Consider the following 26,342-nt stretch of genomic DNA (forward strand, 5'->3'; position numbering starts at 1 on the left):
GTCTGCCCTGTTCCCATGATGCACTGGGCCAGGGACAGACTGATTTGCATATAGCCAGGTTCTGAGCTGGGATGGGGCAGTGAGATAAATAATGGTGATGGATCAAGCCCTGATCTTTGGACTGGGTAAGAGTGGTCTGTTTAACTCAGACACTCTGTTCATCACCACCCACTTTTTGTAAATCTTCTTCTAAGAGGGCAGATTCTTGAGTTTACCCACTCATTAAAGGAACAGGCATTGTACCATCAAGATTCCTTGCCTCCTATCTAGAATAGTACAGTTTATGCTTTCTTTAGGTTCTTTTCTGTACTTCCACCTTCTATTTGGACCAAGTCTAGAGTAAATGACATCTGTGCAGTTACACCTTCCCCACTCGCTGCAGCCAGCTCACAGTACCGTTACTCTTCCTCCGGGGACTCTTCCCACCCGGTTTCTCTGCTTCAGATTTGTCCCAACCTAGCTTGAGTGACAGAAAGCTCTTGTCGATTGCCCAGCCTCCCCCTCCTCACTTACTTCACTCTTCTTGGGGGAACAAGCAGGTCGGGGCTTGGCTGTTCAGAGAACCCAGTCTCCACCCTGCACTGCCCTTTCTGGACGCACAGGCTTCTAGGGGCTGTCTCCCGAGGAAAGGGGAGATCTCTGCCCACACTTTCTGGTGCTCGCTCCTCCAGCCGGCCGACTCACCCACCAGACCTGCGTGGAAAGGAGACACTGCTGCGCCTCCGTCAGCGTCTCCCCTCAAACTGCTCACTCGCGAAGGGCTTCTGTGAAGAGCCGCGGTTCCTGCCCTGTGCGGGAGATTGACGCCGCCGCCGCCACTCACCACTAGGCGGTCGCTTCAGGCCGCTCCCCCACCAGGACACTCCTCTCGGCCACACTGCCACTGAGCCTGCGCAAAGGGGAAACACTGCTCTCCTCTTTCCGCGCAGCAGCGGAACCAGCGATACCACCGCTCGGAGACTTCCTCGCGCCCCCTCACCACTTCTCTGGGCAGTTGGCAAGTCGACGGCTGGGATGTGCACTCGGCATAAGTGAGGTAACCACCTGCAGCACCCGCTGTTCTTTTAACACCGCTGGGGATTAGGGTGAGAGGTGGGAATCGGGGCGTCTTGCAGCTCCTATCTGCTGAGGATCCCGGGGCAGCCTTCAGGCATTGAGGACCTAAGCAGGGTCAGATCCACACGCGGGGAAGTATGAACAGTAGGGGATAGCAGCCCCAAATGACCAAAAACCCGCCTTCAGTGCACTGTCCTCCTTGACCGGTGGTCTAGACTCCATCTGGCCTCTCACTGGTTCTCCTCACATCTAAAAAGGCTGCCCTAGCGTTGACCCATTTATAGGCTAGCCCCAGGCTTCCAGAACCAGCTGGAAGGTTCTAGAGCGTCCCTATGTTGCCCTATGGGTCTATCCTCTGAGGAAAACAGTGATGGCAGTTTATGTCCTCCATTTTATGTATCCCCAACTTTCTAGTCAAGAAAGGCACCTAGGCCTCAGGAAAAAAAGGACTATAAGGGCCAAAGAGCATCTATCCCCTAGTCAACACCATAAAAATCCAGTGGACACAAAAAAGATTAAAAGGTTATGAGGGGCAAAAAGGGGACAAAATAAATAAATAATTAGGAGGGACTACCCAAAGTGCAGACAGGTCTAACACGCGTCCCCCCCAGCTGAAAGAGGGAAGAGCTACCCAACCCTTTGGGAGTCCTCATCACTAAGGCGGAAATACCTAGAGAGACCGTCTGCATTGGCGTGGTCCACTCCAGGCCGATGTTCCACCCGGAAGTCCATTCCCTGTAGGGAGATGGACCATCTCAACAACTTGGGATTTTCCCCCTTCATTTGCATCAGCCAACGAAGGGGTCGGTGGTCAGTCTGAACCAGGAAGTGTGAGCCAAACATGTATGGCCGCAACTTCTTCAGAGCCCACACCACCGCAAAAGCTTCCCGCTCAATTGCACTCCACGTCTGTTCCTGGGGAAGCAGTCTCCTGGATAGGAAAACCACAGGCTGATTCAGACCCTCTTCATTGAGTTGCGATAACAGCGCCCCAATGCCATGTTCTGATGCATCTGTCTGGACAATGAACTCCTTGGAGAATTCTGGGGCCCTCAGGACCGGTGCTGCACACATTGCCTGCTTCAATTTCTCAAAGGCTTGCTGACAAGCCTCTGTCCAGACTACCCGTCGAGGTTGTTTCTTGGATGTGAGCTCTGTGAGGGGCGCTACAATAGTTCCATACCCCTTCACAAAGCGACGGTAGTAAACTGTGAGGCCCAGGAAAGCTCGGACCTCAGTCCTGGTCTTGGGGGTTCCGAGGCCATGATTGCCTCAATCTTTGCCTGGAGAGGCTGCACTGTTCCCCTACCCACCAAGTGTCCTAGGTACACAACGACCCCTGCCCAATCTGACATTTGCTGGCCTTTATTGTCAAGCCAGCTTATTTCAGGGCCTGGAGAACTGCTTGCAAGTGATGCAAATGGTCCTCCCAACTGCTGCTGAAGACAGCAATGTCATCCAGGTAAGCAGCGGAGAAACCCTCCATTCCGGAGAGGACCTGGTACACCAGCCGCTGAAAAGTGGCAGGGGCGTTCTTGAGCCCAAAGGGCATCACACAGAATTGGAAGTGTCCCTCAGGTGTGGAGAAAGCTGACCTTTCCTTTGCTCCTTCTGTAAGGGAGATCTGCCAGTACCCTGAAGTGAGGTCAAAGGTACTCAAATATTGGGCAGCTCCCAGCCGGTCAATCAATTCATCCGCCCTAGGGATCGGATGAGCATCAGTCTTGGTCACTGAGTTCAGTCCCCGGTAATCCACACAGAACCTCAGTTCTGAAGTGGTGCCTGGTGGAGCTGCTTTTGGCACTAGAACTACCGGACTGGACCAGGGGCTACTGGAAGGTTCAATAACTCCTAGCTCCAGCATCTTGGTAACCTCACCATGGATGCTGGCCTTCACCTTGTCTGACAGCCGGTAGGTCTTTGACTTCACTGGTGGGCTGTCTCCTGTGTCCACGTCATGGGTACACAGGTGGGTTCTTCCCGGGACAAGGGAGAACAACGTCGAGTACTGCTCCAGTATCTGGCGCAGTCCTCTCGCTGCCCAGGAGTTAGGGATGGGGAGAGAATCACTCCCTCCACCGACCCATCCTTTTTCTGAGACGAAAACAAGTCTGGGAGAGGTTCGCTTTCCGCTTCCTCTCCTCCATCAGTCACCATCATTAAGATGACCTCGGGCCTCTCATGGTGGGGTTTGAGGCGATTAGCATGTAGCACCCGTAGGGGCTGTCGAGGGGTCTTAAGGTCCACCAGGTATGTGGCCTTACCCTTCTTCTCTAACACCTCAAAGGGGCCTGTCCAGCGATCCTGGAGGGCACTTAGCTCTCCAGGCTCCTTCACCCACACTTTCTGGCCAGGCTCCAACTCCACCGGGTGAGCGTTGTGGTCATACCACTCCTTCATTACAGCTTGACTGGCCTCCAAGTTGTCAGAAGCTTGCTTCCACAACTTCGCCATTTGGCTCCTGAAGGCCAGCATGTAGCTCACCACATCCTGGGGGGGCTTTCTGGGAGACTTTTCCCATCCATCCTTCACCAGGCTGAGAGGTCGGCGTACAGGGTGCCCATAAAGAAGCTCAAAGGGGCTGAAGCCCACTCCCTTCTGTGGCACTTCCCTGTAGGAGAATAGCAAACAGAGTAGGAGGACGTCCCATTTCCTCCGCAGGCTTTCAGGCAGACTTCTGATCATGCCCTTCAAGGTCTTGTTGAACCTTTCTACCAGTCCAGTTGACTGGGGGTGATAGTGAGTGGTGAACCGGTAGGTCACTCCACACTCCTTCCGCATTGCCCGCATATATGCTGACATGAAGTTGGTTCCCCTGTTGGACACAACTTCCTTGGGGAAACCCACTCGGGTGAAGATCCCCATCAGGGCCCTAGCCACTACAGGTGCAGTGACAGTCCTTAGAGGAATTGCCTCTGGGTACTGCGTGGCGTGATCCACCAGAACCAGGATAAACCTGTGACCAGCTGTTGTTGGTGGATCCAATGGCCCCACAATGTCGATGCCCACCCTTTCAAGGGGGTGCTAACGACAGGTAGTGGTTCCAGGGGAGCTTTCAGCTTCACCCCTGTTTTCCCACTGGCTTGACAGGATACACATGTCCGACAGTAGGTGTCAGACGCCACTTTCATCTGAGGCCAGTAAAAGTGGGGGACAAGCCGGGCAAAGGCCTTGTCCTGACCTAAGTGTCCTGCCAAGGGTATTTCATGAGCCAATTCTAACAGAAAGGCTCGGTATCATTGAGGGACTACCAAGGCCCTAGATGAACCGGGTAAAGGTACCTTGGGTCCACTGTAGAGGAGTCCGTCCTCCCAGTAAATGTGGTAGTGTCCTGCAACGTTCCCTGCTGCCTGGGCTTCGGCCTGTCGCCTCAGTCCCTCAAGGGTAGGGCACTCCTTCTGGCCCTTACAGAACTCCTCCCTGGTAGGTCCTCCCTCCGCATGCCACTCAGCAGGGATGGGTAGGTCCTCCAAGGAGACTACTTCCCCCTCCACGGACTCATGGCTCACCACCGCAGGTTGCCGATCTGTCACATGGGGCGTGGAAGCCGAAGCAGGCTTCTCCTGTCTTTGGGTCTGTCCCTTTTTGGCAGCGGGTTGGGCCATTGTTCCAGGCTCCAACCCAGGGGAACTCCCTCTCTGGGCAGTCGCAGACCTTGTGCTTACACAGGCCCAGTCAGGTGTACCCAGCATCTCCGAATGAGTCCAGTATTCCACCTCTCTCCAAGCATTGTGCTCCATGTCATTCCCCAGCAGGCAATCGACTGGCACAGCAGGGCTTACGGCAACTCAAAGTGAACCTGCAACCCCTTCCCACTCAAAGGGAACCTCGGCCACAGGGTAGTGGCCCATTCTGCCGTCAGCCATCGCGGCAGGGTGGAGTACATTGGGAATCACCTGCTCTGGAGACACCAGTTAACTCCTCACCATAGTCATACTGGCTCCTGTATCTCTCAGAGCTTCCCCTCTCTGGCCATTGATGGTGATCCATTACCCATACTTGGTAGTATTTGGGGGCACCTGGATCTTAGGAACCATCTCCCGATCTCCCAGGGACACTAAGGTGACACCCGCCCACTCACCCCCCTTATCTAAGGGCAACTCCTTCCCAAGCGCTACACTAGCTACTCCCGGGGCTTTTCCTCCGGTGGGAGGGGGTGGTCTCTTTGGGCATTTAACATCTCCCTTATAATGTCCAACACCACCACACTCAAAGCAGTGGACAACCCTTGGCTGCTGGCTTTGGCCAGGATGAGGGTTTCTGGGCGGGTTAGCCTTAGGGGTGAAACCTTTTCCCTTTCCCTGGAAACTGTTTTGGGGACCTTTAGAGAACTCCCGCTTTTTATCTCCCCCTCCTTCTTCTGAGGGGCGCCCTGTCCAGCCCTTTGGGAATCCCCTCCAGTCCCCTTTGAGGACACCCGGGTACTTGCCCAGATGTCCGCCTCCTCTGCAAGCTTCCGGGGGTTGGTCAGCTTGCTGTCCACCAGGTGTTGGCGCAGCTCAGGAAAACATTTCTCGAGTAGATGCTCTTTAAGAAAAAGGTCATATAACCCCTCATAGTCCTTCACCTCGCTGCCCTGTATCCAGCCCTCCAATGCCTTTCTTGCATAGTCCAGGAAATCCACCCAGTTTTGGGTGCTTAATTTGTGGCTCCCCCTGAACTTTTGGCGATACTTCACTGGGGTTAGCCCAAACTTTTTGATTAACGCTACTTTCATGGTGGGGTAGTGAGTCTGCTCTTCCTGTTCTAGGGCCAATAATGTGTCACGACCAGTGGAAGGCATATACTTATATAAACCACCCCCCAGTGTTTCTCCTGGATCCCATGGGCTCTTAAGGAGACCTCATAGGCAGCCAGCCACTTGGCAATGTCATCCCCTTGGCTATAGCTGGCAACTATGTCTTTAGGTAGGTAGGGTCTGGACTCCCTGGTTGGTTCTCTTGTTTCGCTGCCACCATTCGGAGAGTTGGAGGGTCCTAATTGTAGGGCCTTGAGTTCTAGCTCTCTTAGTTTAAGCTCATGAGCCATCCTCTGTTCCTCCCTCTCCTGTTCTAACCTGGCTAACTCCCACTTCAGCTACCTTTTCTACCTCCTGTCTGTTAGTTCAGCTTCGGTCAAGCTTCCTCCGGAGACACTACTGCCCCTCCTTGAGTAGGTCATCGGTCCTGGAAGTAGGTTTCCCATCTCAGAATGGAACAATCCCTCTACCCCTATGACTGTGTCCCGGTCCGTCCCCTCTTCCTCCTCCTTCCCTTCTCCATGTGCTGCCACCCAAGCCCTCAAACTGGTCTGGAGTTCCCCCTTCTTGGCACCACGCTTAAAAAACACTCCCATCTTTTGACAAAAGTCCCTAAGCTGGGCTGCAGAATAAGTTTCCAGTTCTTCCAGAGCAAATTCCATTTTGCTGAAGAGCAATGTAGGGACAAGCACACAAAAGAATAGATTCAAAAGGGGCAATATGAAGCGACCTCCACCCACCACCAGGAATGAATTTAGAAAAAGCAAAAGTAGTAATTGGGAAGTCCGCCAGGAGAAAACTCCAGATGTAGGCCTGTGGGGGAGGTTTTATTACCTCAGAGTAGATGCAAACACAGTTTAGATCCCACCGCTAGACACCAATTATGTTGGACCTGGGTCCTCCAAGTCACATAGGGTAGCTTGGCAATAAATAGCAAGGCTAAACACCAAAGTGCATGTGCTAAGTTTGCGTCACACCCATCAGTAACAACACCTCCATCCACTCAAAAATGACACTACCCCTTTCTTTTTTATAAAAATAGAAAAGCTTTATCCTTTCTTGAATTAGTTTTGTAGTTGCATAAAATTCTTTAAATCAACATCAGGGTTGTTTCTCTGTCATATATATATATCTGAAAAACATTTATGAAGGCATTGGCACACAATACAAAAACAATTCTTCCCTGGTACTTCTTAGATTATCAAGGCAGGTAATTCTTCATAAACTCATCACATTTTCCAGTAGGAAGCAAATAGCTGTATTGTAAACTAGCAGCCCACCCCAGCGTTGCCTGGGGTAGAAGGGGGCTGGGGGCTGCATTTCAGGTCTGTGTGCTCTCCCGCCCAGGCCCCCGCCCTCCACGACATTGTCTGTGTCCCGGACAATATTGTGGCGGGCGGGGGCCGGGGTGGGAGAGCGCGCAAACCTGAAATGCTGGCTTCCCCTACCCCCGCCTGCCCTGACATTCCCCAGCAGCCCGTGCCCCGCCCGCCCCGACCCTGGCTGCCCCGGATTCTTACCTTGCCTCTCGCTGCTCACACCGCCGGTCCATATTTCTCCGCTCCGCCGCTCTGCCACTCACCACCTGTCCGCCGCTGCTCCTCCCCGCGCCATATCCACCTCTCCGCTCCGCCGCTGGCCTCACTTCACTGCTCCTCCCCTGCGCGCCATGTCCGACGCTCCTGGGACGCTGCTCCTGACGTGACGACGCACAGTCGCGGCCGGCGCTACTTTGGGGAAACTACTTTTTGTAAAAATGTAACTTTTTATATAACGTTTATTTTTAACATTTTTAAAGCCTATGACCATCTACACACCCTGCCGATTTCAACGGTGTATCGGGTGTGTAGATTGTCGCTGTGGTTCCCGAGTTTACCTTGCCTAAAGGTGCAAGTTCTCTCTTTATAATAGTAGTATAGATATTGATGAAGAATTCAGGTAGTTAATAGCCAGCAGGTTAAGTGCAAGACAATATGAACCCCCAAACTCCTCCCTTACATTCAGTTCACAGTTTCCGTTTAATACACAGTTCAGGAATCCCCTATGAATTGGCTTTAAGCTTTTAGGAAGGCTTCTTCTTCTAAGAGGGCAGATTCTTGAGTTTACCCGATCATTAAAGGAACAGGCGTTGTACCATCAAGATTCCTTGCCTCCTATCTAGATTAGTACAGTCTATGCTTTCTTTAGGTTCTCTTCTGTACTTCCACCTTCTATTTGGCCCAAGTCTAGAGTAAATGACACCAGAGCAGTTACACCTTCCCCACTCGCTGGAGCCAGCTCACAGTACCGTTACTCTTCCTCTGGCGACTCTTCCCACCCGGTTTCTCTGCTTCAGATTTGGCCCAACCTAGCTTGAGTGACAGAAAGCTCTTGTCGATTGCCCAGCCTCCCCCTCCTCACTTTCTTCACTCTTCTTGGGGGAACAAGCGGCTCGGGGCTTGGCTGTTCAGAGAACCCAGTCTCCACCCTGCACTGCCCTTTCTGGACGCACAGGCTTCTAGGGGCTGTCTCCCGAGGAAAGGGGAGATCTCTGCCCACACTTTCTGGTGCTCGCTCCTCCCGCCGGCCGACTCACCCACCAGACCTGCGTGGAAAGGAGACACCGCCACGCCTCCGTCAGCGTCTCCCCTCAAACTGCTCACTCGCGAAGGGCTTCTGTGAAGAGCCGCGCTTCCGGCCCTGTGCGGGAGATTGACGACGCCGCCGCAACTCACCACTAGGCGGTCACTTCAGGCCGCTCCCCCTCCAGGTCACTAATCTCGGCCACGCTGCCACTGAGCCTGCGCAAAGGGGAAACACTGCTCTCCTCTTTCCGCGCAGCAGCGGAACCAGCGACACCACCGCTTGGAGACTTCCTCGCTCCCCCTCACCACTTCTCTGGGCAGTTGGCAAGTCGACGGCTGGGATGTGCACTCGGCATAAGTGAGGTAACCACCTGCAGCACCCGCTGTTCTTTTAACACCGCTGGGGAGTAGGGTGAGAGGTGGGAATCCGGGCGTCTTGCAGCTCCTATCTGCTGAGGATCCCGGGGCAGCCTTCAGGCATTGAGGATCCTAGCAGGGCCAGATCCACACGCGGGGAAGTATCAACAGTAGGGGATAGCAGCCCCAAAGGACCATCAACGTTCAGTGCACTGTCCTCCTTGACCGGTGGTGTAGACTCCTAGCTGGCCTCTCACTGGTTCTCCTCACATCTAAAATGGCTGCCCTAGCGTTGACCCATTTATAGGCTAGCCCCAAGGTTCTAGAGCGTCCCTATGTTGCCCTATGGGTCTATCCTCTGAGGAAAACAGTTATGGCAGTTTATGTCCACCATTTTGTGTATCCCCAACTTTCTAGTCAAGAAAGAACCTAGGCCTCTGGAAAAAAGGACTATAAGGGCCAAAGAGCATCTATCCCCTAGTCAACACCATAAAAATCCAGTGGACACAAAAAAGATTAAAAGGTTATGAGGGGCAAAAAGGGAACAAAATAAATAAATAATTAGGAGGGACTACCCAAAGGGCAGACAGGTCTAACAATAGACATTTAATTTTAATGGGTGGATGCCCCCTAAATGTATTTGTATTCATCATAGGTGAAGACTGTCACTGGAAGCAGAGTCTTACTTTGAAAAAATAAAAGGAGATACAAAAAAGACTTTTGTTCTTATGTGTACTCAAGGCCACCCAGTACTAGGGCAAGTATAATTGGCTGAAAAAACTTCAACACATGTTACAGGCAGGGGAAGCAGGAGGACAGATTAGATAGATACTAAAAGTTGACACCAATTGTATGTACTGCGCTTGGTATTGCTACTATGCCACAATGTACTGTTGAATTAATTATGAAGAGTTTCAGTTACAATTCTGTCTCTTTTATTATAGATACTCATACTCCTTCCTCAAAACCATCGCGGAAGGAGTTGGCAGCCAGGGCCCGGCAAAGGAAACTGCAGGCCATTGTGGAGGAGTACCGCAAGCTGGTGGCTGAGGCTGAGGAGGAGGAGGAAGAGGCGGCGGCAGCAGTTGCTGCCTCTTCCAATGCGTCTGGCCCCAGCAAGGCTCCACCTGCAAGAGTATGGCGCCGCGGTAAGGCAGCCACTCACTGCCAGCATTTAACATCTGCCACCCCCACACAGCATGGATGCAAATGTAGGTGCCGTGCATTTCGGCAAAAACTTCTCCTCCGGTTGGCCAAGCTGGAGGACCAATTAGAGGAGCGCGTAAAGATCATTATGGACAAACACCTTAAAGCACGCCAATTGTAATGGACCCGGACCCTGTTGATTTGCCCCTTTTTTAATACTTTTGTTGGTGGGTGGGAATTGGGTGTTGGGGTTATTTTTGTGGGACATTCTTTGGACTTTGGACATTGGTTGGGGTTAGGGTGGGGATAGGGGTGGGATAGGAGGACATTTAATTTTATACATGAATAAATGTTATTTATTTTCTACTTACACATATGATATGATGTTGTTTTGTGGTGGGGTTACTGTTGTACGTCACAAGGTTTACTCTAGATGCAGGGCAGCAGCCAGTGTTTGATTGAAATACTTTATTAATTGACCACATGTGTAACATACAAACAGATAGATGCTGTGCCCCTCACTCAGTTATATTTGTCCTATTAGTACTACCAGCCTCTCCTCCATTATACCTTCCAGTAACTTCTCTTCTTACCTGTGATTGATGATTATTACGTTTGGCACCGCAAGGGCTGCATTGTTTCCAAAGACAATGGAGAATATGCTGTGGTTGTAGTAGACTAGACTTCTAGACACTGGCACTGGCATTGGAAAACAAAAACAAAGAGACAGTCATTTGCATGAGAAAGAATGTGAGAGAAGTAGAAAATTACAGTACATAATACGGACAAAAAATACAAACAATATTGCAACTGCTAAATAAACTCAAAGAAATCAATGGTGTCGGGGACTGAAAAAGTAGACGAAGATAACTGTAGTTGCGATGGAGTCATTAAAACACAATATAAATTGTAAACGTAAATGGTCTAAAATTAAATTTAAACAATGCCAGCAATGATTTACATTTATTCGTTGGGTCACTTTGGGAAATTAATTGCCTTGTACACTATTACATAAAGTGAGCTTGGGTGGGCAAGCAGAAGAAGATCCTCGCCCTGCCTCGTTGACATTTGATTTCATTAGTGTTAGATTGATGGTTTCACCACATCTGCCCCAGCAAGCGTGTGATCAATTGTTGGTGTAGATTTAATGTAGTACAATCACACCTCAATATAAAACCACACAGCCCGGGGGAAGAGGGTTAGGGTTTGATGAATGGATGGGAACGGGGGTTTGGGGAAAGGTTTGACAAAGAAAAACAGTACGCATGGAGACAACAAAAGCAAACCAATGAAGACGATGATTGCTGATCCACAATTCCCCAATAAATGTAAAGTCAATTAAGAACAACGAAATGGATGCACAATGAAGGTTTATTGTTAACTTGATGGTTAATAATAAGTGGTAATTACTTAACTACTTCTACACAATTCAAAGGAAGTACTTCTTATGATATGATATGACTTTTGCCTAGGCTGTATGCCCTCTGAGAAACCGTAATACCTGATGTAGCTGGCTGAAAGCTAGCAAACAAAATTTAGATAGTTTAAGTGAACAATCAATTACCAAACACAAGCGTAAAATAAATGAAGAGGAAAAAGGAATCAAAGAAAAACATGAAAATGATACTAAAGTTAATGTATTATCCAGGGCCAAATGTGTAGTTGTACCTCGTCATTCATTTTTTCCTCCCTTCCATGGACACTGTTGTGACTGATTGATTGATTATATCATTCTTGGGTGCCTCTCGCAGGATGATGATGAGGAGGATTGGTAAGGAAAGTGTGAGTTGTTGCTTCACGTATAATAGCGCTGAGTGAAAGGCAGGCCTGTAAGTGTTGATGAAAGAAGAAATGGGGTATTACAAAATAAGTTAACAGAATGAAAACATAAAAATTAATTACGATGTAGTGCAAAAAAGACAAGACTCGTGAGCGAGAACATTTCCAGACTGAGGCAGCTTGATACATTGATTAACTCTACTCTTCTAGTTGCACAGCAGCCCTCGAAAAGACCAACAAGATAGGAGCCAGCAAGGAACAGTTAAAGGGCTACACCACAACACCGGGACGTGAGTCTGTGGCCCAAACTCCATTTACCTACTTTTTTCAGAGTTTCAGACAAAAGGCATATACATCAACCTAGTATTTCCAAAGCAAGTGATTAATGTAAATCAATGCGCCAATGTCAGTCAATCATACCACTATTCCATTCCACCACTGCACACACATGTAGCCTAGGTAGGCTGTGCTACTTGTTCATTGGTTGTATTCCACTTCCTGAACATATTCCATCAATCATCTCTGATCAAAGTGACTGACAGCGTGCAAAGATGGTATGGTGGTCATCATCATCATCATCCGGTGTGGCACGTGTACGTGTTCTCCAACAGAGAAAAAACAGCAACTAAGTCTGTAGTGAGTGACTACGATTAAGTCCAGACTGCACCTGCAGTAGTAGGAGTACAATTGGATACATATTATTAAACAACATGGAAACATTGACCATCACTTGAGACACAAGCACTTTGAAACTACTAGTATACTTCTACTTCATGCACATTTGCTCTGAGTCAGCAAGCAGCCAATGCAATGTATGGCATCATTTATTTCATATACCTGTCTTTCTCTTCTTTGTGGCTGTCAGATCACAGATGCAGCAGAGCCTTCTGAAAGTGATGACGAGTTTACTTTAATTTTGGAGCCCTGCTCAAGTTCTGACATTGAATATTTGTGTATGCCTGCAGACAGAGGTGTAGCCTTAAGATAGTGATGCATTTCAGATTGGAAACAAAACAGAAGATGGCTGTAGTCACGTACGTTTCACTTGTTATGGAGGGACTGTTAGAGGCTACATTATTGCACTATTGTCCATCTCCATCCAAAGTATGGCAAGATAGAAATGTATTTAGGGTGAGTCAGGAAGATGGAGCAGGACTCTGATGAGTGGAGTGCACAGTAAATGCTCAGATGTGCAACTTCCATAGGTACTTAAAAGAGAAAGGAAGATGGTGTTGGTTTTCAAGTTTGAGTCAGAAAGACAGATACACACAAATAAGGAAGGGAGACATAAAGGAAGGGAGAATGTAACAATTTCCAAGCCTAGTTGTCAGGGAAGAGGAGCTCGTCCTCAAACCCTGGTGGTTCTTCCGACAGAAGTAGGTCCTGTAACCCACTACTTATTTCTTCCGACTCACTCTCCTCTTCCAGCTCTGATTCACGGACTTTGTAGTCTGGTGGTATCAAGTGCTGATTCATTTTTATCATGGTTAACCTCTCCATGATTTTGGGCGAGAGACTGGTCCTTCATACAGTCACAATGGCACCAGCAGCACTGAACACACGCTCAGAAGAGACACTTGCAACAGGGCAAGCTAGATACTTTATCGCCAGCCTGCTGAGCACTGGCCATTGGCTTCTTGTCCTATACCAATACACTAATGGGCTTTGCTCCATGAACACCTCTGTTGTGTCATCCAGATAGGCCTGGACCACCCGCTCAATGTTCATTGGTGCTCTGGTTTACTCGTCCTCTTTTTGCTTTGCAACAGCAACGGACTTCCCCATCCAATTCTGTAGAAACCAAGCAGCTATTTTTTTGCTTGTGTCTGATGAATCAGGTCCTGTTGGTGCGGTTGCTGTTATTGTTTGTGTTGGTGTCTGCTGAGAAGCAAACGCACTGCTCGCATGCTGTGAAGAAGAACTTGACTCTGTAGGATGCTCAGTAGTACTTGCACTGTCCTGGGCTGGCACTGGCAGGCCTCCAATTGAGAGCCGTTCGCTTTCTAAATCAGTGGCTTCCTTGGCTATTACAGTTTTGTGCTTGGAAACATCCCCTTCTGAAAAAGGAATTACTGCATTACTGTTCACAAATAATTTGTACCGTGCATCCAAAATTGTGGCTGTAATGTACTGTTGACATGACAAAATCATATTTTGAATCCTTGTATTCTCAGCTAAGCGGCCGGCTAAGGACTTCGCAAAATTAAATGCTTCACGTTTTCCTTCCACACCTTCGTATGTTTCAGACACTTCCTTCAGCTCTTGCTCAAGCATGTACAACAATGGGATTGCTTGGCTCAAAGTACAGTCCTCCCTGCTGACTGCACGTGTGAAGACCTCAAAAGGATGTAGCATCTCAGTCAGGCATTTAATGGGGTCCCATTGCCACATCTCAACGGTCATGGCTTTAACGGTAGGATCCCCTGATCTTCTTGTCATGACATAAGCATCAAGTGGTATGTACTGCTCAAACAGCCGTTCAAGCATGTAATACGTAGTGTTCCAACGTGTTGGTACGTCCTGGATGAGTGCTTTGACTGGCATGTTACACTCACGTTGAATGACCCGTAGCTGCTTCCGGGCTTTAAAAGAATGATTGAAATGCGTGCCGATTCTTCTGCAAATGGTCAGTAAGTTGCTGACTTTGCTTTCATTTTTTTGAAAGTCTTGAACCACAATGTTAATGCAGTGTGCCAAACACGGGACCCTGAAATAGCGACCATCTTCCATGGCCTTAACTACATTACTGCCATTGTCGGTGGCAACAAAACCAATATTGAGGCCTCTTGGTCGCATCCATTCAAAGAACTTGCTGTTGAACTCATCCAAAATGTTTGCAGCAGTATGCGATTTTTCCATAGCAAACATGGCTACAGTTGCATGTTTGCGAGTATCATTAAAAATCTCAGTAGTGTCAATGTCTGTAGATATCTTGTCTCTAACACCTGAAAAAGAGATCCAGTGTGCAGTGATGCACATGTAATCTGTGGCTTGGCAACTGCTCCACATGTCTGTTGTCAGGTAGATACTATGCACAGCACTCTGCTGCAAGGCTTTTCCAAGCAATTCCAGCACGTCGTGGTGTAGTGCTGGAACAGCAACTCTGGCAAAATAGTAGCGGCTGGGAACATTCCATTTTGGGTAGAGGGTTGTCACAAATTCCAGGAAACCCATCCCTTCAACAAAAGAAAAAGGGAGAAGGTCCAGAGCTAACATTTTAGCAAGCTTAGCATTGTAGAAACGTGCTATTGGGTGGTTGCGCTTGTACTTTCCCTCCTGCCTAAACATGCCAACAATGGTACGCTGCTTGGTATTTCTTTCAGATATGCCCGATGCAGTACTTCGTGTTGCGGACTTCTCCTTGGTGTCTCCGGGTTACTACTCTTACTCTGGTGTCACAGAGATGTTGCTGATCCGGAGGATCTGGGTTCTACCACTGCAGTGCAGTGCTGGGGAGTGGGACAGGGGTACTTAGTGTACCATTACCAGATAGAATGTCTCCCTCTTCTTCCTGTCCGGTTACCCGTGGACCTTCTACTACTTACCCACCAACATTAATGGTTCCTGCTTTTATGATACATAGGTTGTCCTTCCACTGGATTGGGTGGTGTTTTTTCATATGGGTCATTTGGCCTCCGGTACCATAGTTTGTACCAAGCTTACCACGACTAACAGAGGAATGACAAATGGATAATATAGCAATGTTGTCCTCATTTGCGCTAACTGTAAAGAAGTCCCACACAGGGGAGCTTAACTTTTGTCTCCTGCTAGAGGTGCCACTTCCAATGCCGGATGAACTGGAGGTTGTGTGGTGAACTTCACTATGTGGCTGCGCAGTAGTACCACTACCTACTTCTGCTGAGGTGGAACTTGTGCTGGATGTAGGACGCTGCCGGCTTTGTGCAAATGTAAAAATGGAAGCTGGAGGTAGTTTTGCTGTGGCCTGTGTTGGTGGTATGCGTGCTACTACATCCCTAGTCACAGCCATTCTTGATAGGGTTAAAAATAAATGTTGGTCTCCATGTCCTCAGGGCTAGGAGTAATGCTTGTGATGACTGGGTCTGACTCATCATCACCATCATTATTATCCGGCTGCTGAACATCGCACTCCATAAGTGGTAGGCTTCCTGGAACCTTCCTTTTCCCTAGCCTGGTCTTCTTGGGATGTCTCTCCCTCTCATGCTCAGATTGTTCTGGCTCCCGATTGAGGTCAAGATCATCAGAAGGGATGCTTGGTGGAGAACTTGATGGACTAACCCTCCTTTGCCTTGGTGGGGATTTGGAAAACAATAGATCTCCTGCAGGAGGTGCTGCCTCTTCTTGCTCTGCATCAGGCTCAATTTCCTGAACTGCCCCGACTTCGGAAGGAACAACAACTACTATTGCCGGTGGTGGTTCTTGAACAACTATTGCAGGCGGGGGTTGTGGTAGTTGTTTTCGTTGAACATCTACTATTGCGGGCGGTGGTTGTGGAACTACTACTATTACAGGCGGTGGTTGTGGTTGTTCTTTTCGTTGAGCATCTACTATTGCGGGTGGTGGTTGTTGAACATCTAATATTGCGGGCGCTGGTTGTTGTTCACCACTTTTCTGCTGTGTTTCTTCTTGCGTGGAATGTGTACTACTTTGAGATTGAGATAAGTTCAGGTCAGGCTCAGAATCACTGCTTTCCACCATTAGGCTGGCTACCTCTTTCCCACTCATCTGCTTGGGCCTGGGGTGGTGGCTTGGGCCCACTGATGCAGAAGTGCTGGCCCCAGCTTGGACCCCGGTCACTGCTGCTGCAGGCGTCCTTTGTTTTTTTTCCCAAAAAAGGTTTTCGGTCAACACCAGACTTAAGTGTCACTTGCTTCTTCTGTTTTTCCTTCTTCTCAGCAACTTTCTTGGTCTTGGAGGACCTGGTACCTGCTTTCTTTGGGCCCATGTTCTTCAGATGTCAGCAGCAGCACTCAGTTGCACAAGTTGCTGAGAATGATGTCTGGTCAGGTTAGCCACTCACGCCACACGTGACAAAGTACAGAAGGACGTCCGTCTGGCAGTAGAACAGGCGATGAATGATGACAGCCACCTCCTCATCAGTCTTTTGTGCACCTATAAGCAAAGAAAGCAGAACAACATCAGTCGAATATGGATTTTTTTAGCTTTAATTTTAATTACTACCAGAAGTATTAGTACATAAGAATAGCAAAGTATTAAAATGCAAATGTAGTGGAAGTGGAACTTGTTTATCCTTAATTTGTGCATCATTTTGGATGGATGCAGCATCAGTGACCTGCAGCAGATAGCAATGGGGATGTGAACAGTAGTAAGCCAACAGGAACAATGGCAAGACACAGGCCAATTTGTCAAAAACAAAACAGCACACTACTACTACCACCACAGCTCCACATGGGCACTCATCACAGGTACATGCGTAAAGGCCAGAAAAAAATAAACTCAAGCAGGCCTATATCCCTCCCTATATGGCCAGAAAAGGAGGATGCCTATATCACAGATTAATGCAAAAAAGAAAATCCCCATGGCTACAAGGTTTGAAAGTTACACAACAACACAAACAACAAAGGCATTTGGAGTTTTCCCCCAAACAGTTCACTACACACCAAACACCACATTTGAAAATTAAATGCATTGCCACCCATGCCCTAAATGATGTTAAATTCAACAGACAAAATGGAAACCGCTACATCAAGCTTCCCCGCTGACTATCTCTGGGACTCTAGGCCTACTGGCAGAAAAAAATCACACAACTTTGTAGGCCTGCGGGAAAAAAACTAAACCAGGATGGTAGGTCACACAAAATGGCTGCCCCCACATGGCCTGGCCAGTGCCACCTCAAAAACATGCAAAGAAAGAGAAGACAGACAATACATTCCTTTGGCAAAAGGACAATGCTTGGCTTGACAAAATGGCCGCCACTAAGCCGCCCACATGGTCAGGCCACCCTCAAACAACAAGGTACATAGAGGACAGAAACAGTAAGTGGTCCATGCTCCAAAAACTAGAAGCAAATGACAACCTGAGGAGCTTCTTTTAGAAAAATGAACAGCATCTACATTTGCGGGATCGTTTTAGGCAACTCAAGAGATATTGCTCGCGAGAATGCAAATTCGGCGTGTTCGGCGGCGCGAACTGTACAAAACGTCGTTATCCCGCGCCCGAGCACGCACATTGAGCGCGCGAAGAAGACAAAAACTGTAAGGTCGCGTTGTAGCACTGTGCAAACTTACCAAAACAGTACAGGCTTCCCTTAATAATAATTTTTAAGAAAGATTGAGCAGCACAGAAAACTGTAGTTAAAAAAAAAAACATTTACAGTACACCAATTCTCAATTCTCAAACTTACTTGTGAAAGAAAAGTTCAAATCCAAAATTCCTCAATAAATCCAATTAAATGCTATGATGCAGCAGACAAACATAAAGAGTGATTCCTTCCAAATGAAAGTGAACACCACGTGGACAAAGCACTGGGAGGAGCCTGGTGGATAGGAACAGGAAGTTGGAGACTCAGGGGCACTTTCCTTTCTCTTGAAAAAAAGAGTAGAAACAAAAAGAGGACTCCTAGCCCAAAACAATACAGCCAAATCACAATCTGAGGGGTTAAATGAAAATTTTTGAGAACATTTTAACATGCACGAGAGATATTATGTGCCAGATTGCAGTTTCTGCGTGTTCGGAAACGCGATCTTACCTACATAGCGGGAGAGAAAAGTGAGAAAGTGAACGCAGAACCACGGTAAGTCATTACCGCACACGCGAGAGTGCTATTGAGCACGCAAGGAAGAAAAACTACTACGCTACGCTGTAGATTGCGAAGTAGTCGACAGCTTCGCGCTCTCCGCGAAGTGCGAAGTTGCCAAAAATTCACAAACTCCACGAAGGGAGCGTAGTTCTCCTCCCAGGGTTAGTACATATATATATATTTAAATATATATATTTTATTTTTACCAATAGCCATGATGTTGCCACAATGATTGCAACTTGCATGTGACGGAACACAGGCACCGCACTGATGTTTGCAACATCATCACAAATATTGTGCACGATTAAAACAATCTATTTTGTACACATAACTTGTGTCACTACCACCCCTATTTCTGCAACAGGGGTTAAGAGTACCACCAACCTGACCCCTTATGTCAGCTGTCCAAGAACTGTGCAGCCCTAGGAACCATTCCAGATAAATGAAATGGCAGCTGCAACTTTCTGTTCAGGTTACAGCCAGCCATTCACAGCATTCCTGTTTGCACGTGCAGGCACAAAATATCCTTGAAAATAGATATCACTATATTTTTTTAACTGTAATTTCTCAATAACTACTGAATGATTTACACCGAATAAAAAGAATCACAATCTAGAGAACAAAATCTAGCATTCTGCCAAATCTGGTGTAATTCTGTCCAGTGGTTTCGAGCTGTAGTCATGTTGTCTGGCCCCCATGGTCCTATGGGAATTAACATTGGAAACATACCCATTTTTTAACCCAATTTGTCTCAGCCTCTACTGCACGAATCACCCCAAACTTTCTGTGTGTAACAAGAATCACCAGTGCAATTTTTGGGGTCATTTTTTCAGGAAGATTTATCAAACTACACCAAAGTTAAAGGCAAGTCAAAAAATGCTTTTTCATATATAAACATGGTCCTAACTATAACTACATACTGGTGACCGCTAGTAGGATATATACATATGGGTGTGTGAATGGCTTAATGGGTGTATGAGGGGATAGGTCAGTGTCTGTATGAGTGAGCGAGTGGTTGTATGAGTAGCTGTATAGGTGAGTGAATGGATTTGTGTGTAGATCTATGAAAAAGTGAGTAGATATTGGTATGGGTCTGTGAATGTGTTTGTGAATTGTTGTGTGGGAGAGGAAGTGGGTGTATGATAGGTTCTATGGGGGTGGAAGTGGGTGTGTTAGTAATGCTGTAGATGATGTCATCAGTGATGTCATTTGAGATGTCTTCTGTGATGCCACTGACTATGCCATGAGTGATGTAATATGAGGGGTCGTAAGCAATGCATTGTGCGGGGCGAGTATAACTGCAAAAGGTCTCCTGTTTTGTATGAGTGAAATGTGAGCCTAACTATAATGTCCCTGTAACCTTCATTTTTCAGTGAATTTCTAAGGCTTGTTTAAATGCTATTTCCTAACTATATCGTCCCTGTAACATTTGTTTTTTTAGTGGTATGTGGTATTTCTGCAGTTTGCACATCCTTGAGAAACATTTACATATATATATATATATATATATATATATATATATATTACCTACTGGCGGTCGCCAGTAGGTAGTTATAGTTAGGATAATTTTCAATGTTAAATCTCAACATTCTATTTTGAATAACTTTGGCGCCGGTTGACGAATCTGTCTGAAATTTTCAGGAAAATGGTCTCATGGCGGTCCGGTCCTTCCCTGAAAGTTTGGGGGGGATTCGTCAAGCGGGGGCCGAGATAAAAGGGGGGTCCCAAAACGCGTTTTCCCCATGTTAATTTCCATAGGGCGGTCGATTTCACTTTTAGCCCGAACGGCTGAATGGATTTCCACCAAACTTGGCAAAATTGTAGGGACTGATAGCCCGATGTGCCTTTGCTATGTCTCAAGATATGTGCTCCAGTGGATTTTGAGTAATTTAGGTTCAAAAAAATATATATATCTATAGCAGCGCACCGGTGCGCGCACCGGGGAGCGCTCCAGGCGCGCCACGCGAGGTGCGCATGGAAAGCTGATTGGCTCTCGGGTGTCTGTAAACATTCGAAACAGTCCAGAGCGGTCGCCATCTTGTGTCTCGGTAAAATCGAGACATAAGAGGTGGCTAAAACAAAGAGGGAAATGACCATAAGGGGGCAGAGTAGACCCCCCTTGACCCCCTAGGTTTGATGTGGGGGCTATAAAAGGGCCCCGCGGGGCATTTAAAATATTTTTTTTTTTTCGTTTTGCGCGGGGGAAGCGCACGGTGCGCGCACCGGGGAGCGGCCCTGGGAGCGCACTATGATGAAAAAAGGTGACAGAGTGTTTAAAAAATGAAGTTTTGATTTAGAAATTGGAGGTAGTTCTAAAAAGAACTTTTTTTTTTCTTCTTTTTGTTGTTTTATATTTTTTTTGTGTTTTTTGAACTTTTTGTACTTTTTTTGGCTTTTCAAAACAGTTTTATATATTTTTTTGTATTTTTTTGGGGGAGAAACAAAAAAAGGGAATTGAAACTGGCTCAACTGGAGCAAAAAAACAAAAAACCCAAAAAATTACTTCTTTTTGGGGCACTTGTGATTATCACCTGCAAGGACGATGAGTTTCACACTTTGTTCCCCATAGGAGATAAGTTTGCCACAAGCTTTGCAAGTAATTTTAAAATCAGCAAACCTCGGCTGAATGCAAGGCATCACCTCAGATGTTTCTGGTTGCGAGGAAGTGGGTTGGTTTCTTTGGGAGGGGGTCCTTGATGAATGGGGGAGGTTACTGGCCAGTTCCCGGAACTCTGCACGAGAGTAGTTGTTTGGATGCTTTCTTGTCATGTGCCGAATCATGGTATAGTTACCAAAAGAATATTTCTTATTTGGGTTGCCCCGTGAAAGTTCATCATTGCAGATGAGGCAAGTGACTTTGGGCGCATTCACCTTTTTTTTCCCCTCTGGAATTGAAAAAAACTCCCAAATGAAGTGTGGTTTGGGTTTATAAGGTGTGTTTTCTTCAGGCAGCCATCTTCTTCTCCCCTCCTCCTCTTCCTCTTCCTCTTCCTCCTCCTGTTCTTGACCACCAACATAATTTGGAGCTGGTCCTCTTGGTGGTTGTGGTGGTGGTGGTGGGGCAGATGCACCAGCTGATGCTACTAATGAAGCCATTTTATAGTACAAAATATTACTCAAAGAGCAAAAAAGTAGACAGAGCAACAAACAGGTCTTCCTCAGTCAAAGGACAAAGTCAGAATAAGGAAAAAAGGTGGGGTCTTTCATCATTTAGAAAAAAAAACTGTCCTGAACCAATGAGAAGTGTTATTTTCAGGTCACAAGACCAGGGGCTTCATCATTATGAAACCAAAACTGTTATGAACCAATGAAAAGTGTTATTTTCTGCTCACATGACCCGACGCGCTTACGCTACGCGCCCGGGGCGCGCCCGGGGGCGCGCCCCGGGTCGCGCAGCGTAAGCGCGTCGGAAGTTTACGTTGTGCGATCGTATTCGCTCGAGTACTTCCGGGTGCGCTTACGCCGTGCGTATCACGCGGTCGCGGCTACGCGATACGTCACGATTATGTTTTCGTTTGCGATATTGGCGCTTACGGGACGCTCCCCGGAGCGCGCCCCGGGGCGCTTTGTAAAAATACGCTTTTCGGGGCGCTCCCCGGGGCGCGCTCCGGGAGCGCTCCCCAAAATAATTTTTTAAAAAAAAATTGGGAAAATTGTAGGGACAGGTAGCTCTATTCTGAAGTGGTTTGTAAAAAACATTAACTTTAGAAAAATATGTATTGTGCTACATTGGGCTTAATATATGTTAGAGCCAAAATGTAGCCCAAATGTAGCCCAAAGTAGCCCAATGTAGCCCAAAGATGGCCACCAGAGATCAAAAATTGAAAATGTAGCCCAAAATTCAACTAGATGTAGCCCAACTGTAGCCCAATGAGAAAATGTACCAGAGTGTTAAAAAGAACAACTAGAGTGCTAACAGTCTTATTTATAAAGTGAAACTTATAGTTAGGAATTAGCATTAAAAAAACCTTTGAAATTCACTGAAAAAACCATAGGTTTCACACCAGTTATAGTTAGGAATTAGCATTTAAAAAACCTATTAAATTCACTGAAAAAACCATAGGTTTCACACCAGTTATAGTTAGCTGGAAATTTTACTGATATAAAACCATTGAAATTCCCACGTTATAGTTAGTCGGACTCACTATAACTTGCGCGTGCAATGCACTGCTGATGACATCACATATTACATCACTCATGACATGGTCAGTGACATCACTCATGACATCACTGATGACACCATCCTTGTGACACAGTCACAGACCTCCTCTCAGTGTAAAGTAACCCTTGAGACACATATTCAAAAATAGAAACTGAAATTTTTAAAAAATGGACATACCTATATCAGTTACAACAAGCAATTCTGTACTTCCACTATCACATCCACTCATTCACCAACAGTTCTATATAGTCACTCATACATATACTCACTCATCATATGAAGAGATACACCTATACATCCTGTTACACACCGACATTCATCCAAAAGTTACTCACACACATATTCACACGTGCAAATAAACTATTGAACAACCATTTATTTGAATATAGAGTTATACACACACTTCCACCTTACTTTTATTGAAAATTACACATATTTATTCTCTTAAACAATCACTTATAGAAACACATACTTATTTAAACAGGAAATCTTACAATCTCTTACTCTCACATATACTCACTTATATACATCAATATTCATATATACTAGATTAAAACATATGTAGTTACTGATAAAGACACTAGTGAGACAGTCATTCACTCACTAACAAACACATATAGACACTCATCCACCCATACAGTCCTGTACATATGCTGTCTTCAAAACACATACAAACAAAGAGTCAGTCACTCATGCATCTATGTGCTAAGTAATACCCCCACCAAACCATATAGACACTCATACTGATACTAATAAAAATATCAAATAACCCATATACATACGCATGTAGCTACTTATCAACACATGTAGTCACTTATACACAAAGTGAAACACTAATATATGTATTTAAATATTTAAACATAACTCACTAATATTTATTTTTCAGAAAGACACATATTCACTGGATGGTGTCATCAGTGATGTCATGAGTGATGTCACTGACCATGTCATGAGTGATGTAATATGTGACGTCATCAGCAGTGCATTGCAGGCGCGCAAGTTATAGTGAGTCCAACTAACTATAACATGGGAATTTCAATGGTTTTATGTGAGATATATATATATATATTACCTACTGGCGTTCGCCAGTAGGTATATATAGTTAGGATTTTTTCCCTATGGGACTTTTGAAAATTCTATGTCTAATAACTTTGGCGTTTGTGGATGGAATCGGCTGAAATTTTCAGGAAAATGGCACATTTTGTTTCTGAGCAGCCCCTAAAAATTTGGTGGGGTTTCGTCAAGGGGGGGCTGAGAAAAAAGGGGGGTCCCAAAACGCGTTTTTTGCATTGAGTTTTCCATAGGGCGGTTGGACTCACGTTTAGCTCGAACGGCTGAATGGATTTGCACGAAACTTGGCAAAATTGTAGGGACTGGTACCCCGATGTGCCTTTGCTATGTCTCAATATATGTGCTTCAGTGGATTTTGAGAAATTAACGTTTAAATCAAGATATATATCTGTAACAGCGCTCCGGGCAGCGATCCGGTCCGCTTACTTTTCGCTTATCGGAACTTTGCGCGCAGAAAGCTGATTGGCTCTCCGGTGTCTGTCAACATTCTAAACAGTCCGGAGCGGCCGCCATCTTGTCTCTCGGTAGGATCGAGAGAGAAGAAGAGGTGAAAAACGAAAGGGGAATTTAATGAAAGGGGGCAAGGTATCCCCCTCTTGACCCCCTAGGAATGTTGTTGGGGTTATTAAAGGGTCCCGTGGGGAAAATAAAAAAAAAAGGATTTTTCACGGTAGAAGCGCTTCACGGGCCGCGAACTGGGCCGCAAACTGGTAGCGAAACGGGAATTCGCCATTTTGTGCTTCGTTAATTAAATTATTAGGTATAAGGGGGTGCGGGAGACGTATCCTAATCCCCTATGTTTCCTGAGGGTGGCTGAGGAGGCTGATATATGTTGATACATCTCTTCCAGCGGCTGCGCCATCTTGCCTTTTTTCCAATGCCACAATTTTGTCGTGCACGGCAGCCATTTTAGATGCCAGGCTGGTCCCAGGCTATCACCTACCCCTGCGGATGTAGTTTATGGCCCCAGCTGTAGAGAATTCAGACATGCCAACCCTCTCGATTCAGGCGTGTGACTACTGATTTCAGTGCTAGTCTCCCGCCTCCCGATTTCTGCAAGCAAAAACACGGGGGCATATTACGAACAACTAGCGATAATTTTTGTCTCTAACTTGTTTAGAGACAAAAATTATCGCCGCACATCGGCGATTTTTATCGCAGATAAACCTTGCTATTATCGCAGAAAAGTCAGCGATATTCATGTATTATCGAGCAAATGCTATTAGCCATGTTATCCACCTCCCATTGGATAACATGGCTAAGAACTGCTCAGGGCAGGTGTTAGATTTTGGAGATATTCGCGCTTAGCGCGAATATCTCCAAAAGTTGGTAATAGAAGGTAGCGATGTTAGGGACTGTTTCCAGTCGCTAACATCTTGGCACGCCACTTAGCATGTCATTAGTGATAAGTATCACTGACATGCAAAGCGGGGCCCAAGATGGTCGCTATCTCCTTTTAGCTGTCACTAACTGGTGTTAGCGACAGCTTGGTAATAGGGAGATAATTTTATCTCCCTATTACCAAAAATAGCCAAAAAAGCGGAGATAAACCCCCTTGATAATATGCCCCACGATTCCTTGGGGGTTTCAGCTGACAGGGCTTGGTATTGTGTTACATGGTAATTTTTCCAGGAAACGTCAGAGGGTCGATGCAGGGGTTCTAGAAGAGGTGATAAACCATTTAAGCCTCATGAACAAGCGCATGGTCTTTTAAAGATTTGTGAAGTACTCGGAGCGGCGGTGTGTGTGTGTGCCCTCTTTCAGGAGCGGGCAGGGGGGCACTGCCAGCAACTTGCCAGGTCAGGTAGTGTTCAACACGTGCATCACCCTTTCTCTGCTTCCTATTGCGCTCCATGCTTCGGAAAGGTAAGAAAAAGAACGTGCATTTGAGTTTGAAATGTCCGATCCTGCAGCAGCACACTTCCAAAGCCCACACATGACAATAACCCGATTCAAGGCCCCATTCACCCGTTTTTAAAAAAATAGATAACACTCCAACAAAGTAAGGTTATAAAACTTTATTAACTATTAACTTTAACGAACGGAACAAAAACTAAAAACATTTAAACATTTCTCAACACAAAAAGCAACAATGGTTAGAAGCTGTCTTTTGTGCGAATAGTCCCAAGGCAGCACAACGTGCAGAGTTCTGGACGGCACCCAGGTGATGTCGCCTGGGTGCCGCACTGGTTTAGGGATCCTACAATGCAGCACAGAAAAACAGCGTGGGGCGTCCCGGGTGGTGCGGGGGGAGGCCTCGTCAGTAGCGGTCTGTGTCCAGTGTCACATGGCTGACACAACATGTACGACAGGCACCCAGGTGATGTCCAGTAAACTGCCGCACTGGTTTTGGTATCCTACAATGCTGCTCCGAAAATTGGCGTGCGGCGGCCCGGGGGGGGGGCGTGGGGGAGGCGGCGTGAACGGGCCTCCCCAGGTGGTGGCCATCTAGCTGAGTTGCGCCCGCTCTTGCGGCTACAGCGTCTCGCTCACCATGTTGTTGAGTTGCTCCCACTCTTGCAGTGCAGCAATAGGCGGCTGCCACATGGCTCTTAAAATGGCGGACGGCTCCTCGGTTTTAGGCCTGGTCCACTGAAATGGCCCTGGGACACTTTGGAACTCGGACGCTTGCCTGCTAGGGCTTGGGCTCCATTCTCGAAAAGCGTCCCCTCAGCCGTGAAGATTGTACAAAAGTCTTGGGGGCCCCCGACTCCCGCAGGCTTCCGGTGG

This window comes from Lissotriton vulgaris, chromosome 7 (assembly GCF_964263255.1).
Source record: "Lissotriton vulgaris chromosome 7, aLisVul1.2, whole genome shotgun sequence".
Taxonomy (NCBI): domain Eukaryota; kingdom Metazoa; phylum Chordata; class Amphibia; order Caudata; family Salamandridae; genus Lissotriton; species Lissotriton vulgaris.